The sequence below is a fragment of the Paracoccidioides lutzii genome, assembly GCF_000150705.2.
Source record: "Paracoccidioides lutzii Pb01 unplaced genomic scaffold supercont2.82, whole genome shotgun sequence".
NCBI classification, from domain to species: Eukaryota; Fungi; Ascomycota; class Eurotiomycetes; order Onygenales; family Ajellomycetaceae; genus Paracoccidioides; species Paracoccidioides lutzii.
This window is the reverse complement of record NW_015441028.1, coordinates 3,184-5,764: the sequence shown is the minus strand read 5'-3', so window position 1 is coordinate 5,764 and position 2,581 is coordinate 3,184.

The following is a 2,581-nucleotide window of genomic DNA, read 5'->3' as shown; positions in this document are numbered from 1 at the left end:
GCTCAAAATATTTAAGTTGTGATTTTCAATTTCAAAAAGTCTCGGGATACGTTTTTCTTCTCAGCCCACTTTCTCGCCACAGGCGAACTCGAGTTTTCCCATGACCCACCCGCTGCCCGGGAGAGGTGCTTTCCCCCCTTCTCGCCCTTCCGGGCTTTTTTTTTTTTGCCCCCTCTTTGTGGACCACTTTTTTTTGCGGTCTTTTTGGTCCGACCCATTTTTCGGGGGTTTTGGGGTTTCTGCCGGCTTTTTTCCGGTTTGGTTTAATACCTGTTAAAAAAAAGACTTTTGGCCCCCTTTCTTTGCGGAAACAAAAAAATATTTTAAAAATTTTCTCCAGGGGGGGGGGGGGGGGGGGGGGGGGAGGCGTGTAGAATGAGATGGATGAAAAGATTAAAAGATTGGAAAAGAAAAAGAGCAAAAAGATAAGATCTTTGAAGTGAGAGTGCGGTTATGTGTGCAGTTATGTGCAGTTGATGAATAACACAACAACACAAGCACGCTCAAATAGGCAATCAAGTGAACACAACAACACATCACAAAGAATATCAACATTGATTTTCAATTCTTTCAATTCTTCTTTCTCCTGTCTCACTACTTCTGCTCTGCTGCCTGCCTGCCTTTTTATTCTATCAATCATTGTATCAATCAACTATTTCCTGCGCCAGATTCTTTGTTTCCCACTTCCAAGATCAGTTTTTTTCTCATCCTATCAAAATGACACGCCGCGGACCAAAGCCTGGAGCCACAGCTGGCCAGAAACGAAAAGCTGAAGAAGAAATGTCGATTAACCCTCACACAAAAAGAGCAATGAAACAAAGGGAAAAAATGAATGAGGAGGAGGCCACTATTGAACGGGCGAAGAATGCAGATCGTGCAGCAGTAAATTATCATATTCGACAGCTGAAAAATACCGATGCATTCAGAGAGGCAAATACTGAGGATCAAAAGAAGATGATTGAGGATAAAAGAACAGAGATCATGAATAAAAGGTAGTTAACAAATCTTGAAATCTTGTTAATATAAATATTAATAGAATATAGACTTAGCACCGGGATTACAGCATCGATGCTGGAGCAGAGACAGGAAGATATCTCAAAACCAAGTGAAAAGTAAGTTCTATATTCTACTAATCATTATATTAATCATTCTAATGATTTATCACAGGCTTGCCGCATGGAATCATTTGTTAGATTCTGAGGACACCATGCAAGAAGTGAAATGGCGGCTGGAAGATGAAAAACGGTTTGGTAAAGAAAATATGCCAACTGAGGAAGATTCCCGGGCTGCGTATGAGGAAGGGGTGAAACTGATGAAAAAAGGAGGAAGTCTTGCTGCTGTTTTATACAAGCAGTGGATTCTCTCATGGAAAGATATCAGCAATTCTCTTTTTCAAAAATTCCGACATCATTCTTTCAACAATACTGCCAGTCATCATCGATTTTTAAAAAAAAATTTCAAATCAGGAGCTTTCTGTTTTGAAAATGCTGCTTTGTGCAGAACAAATTGACTCAAATTTGGCAAAGAGATGGTGGAGTGAGCAAAAGACTGAAGATTCAGAAAAGGATATTGATGCTCGTAAACAGGCTCATAGAGCCTTGAAAGAGGAAATGACTCCAGAGGAATTTATGCAAATGAGATGGAGCCCGGATGAGTGCATGCTTTTTAAGTCTGAAAGTTGATTTTTTTTTTTTTTTTTTGTTTTTATGATTATAGCAATCATTCTACTAATCTGTTTTTTGTTGAAAAATTTTTTTATTAAAGCAAGCTAACTTAGTTTAGTACATTATCTGTTTGTTTGATTTTCTTATTTACTTTTTTTATGATGTTATAATATATCAATTTTTCATTCATTCATTCTTTCTTTCTTTCTTTCTTTATTTCTTTATTTTAGAATGATGAATACTTTTTCTTTCACTTTCTTTTAAAATGCCTCCATCTGGTTATTCATATCTTCTTTCTCACAAAGATCTTATTATTAATCTTCATCAACACAATCTAACTCAACAAGATATTATCTCTCAATTGAAACGAGATCATAATCTTGAAGTTAGTCGATCAACTCTTGTTCGTTGTCTTCGAAAATGGAATGTTAGAAAAACCAAGAAATGGGAAGCTGATGAATCAATTCACAATCTTATTCAAGAATTGTTTTCACGAGGCTTGCAGGATGCTGATATTCTATCAGTTATTCAACAAAAGCATCCTGAGTCTCAACTCTCTATACGTGAGCTTCGTCAAATTCGGCAGCAATTGAAACTTCATCAGCGAAGAGATGACTATGAGAGTGATGAGATGCAGAAAGAGCTTATATCTACTGTACAGAAAGAGCTTGACAGTGGATTTATTCAGGGTTTTGGAAGAGGACATCTGTACACCCATTTTAGGCAGCAGGGGCATAGCATTTCACGGTATGTTTTGATTAATATAATGATTAGTATAATACTAATAAAATCAGAGATCGTCTATTCAAAACAGTTCGGCTTCTCGATCCAGATGGAATTACACGTCGGCTAAATGATCTCCAACGTCACCGAGGATCCTACATTGTTCCCGGACCAAATTATCTTTGGTCTATTGA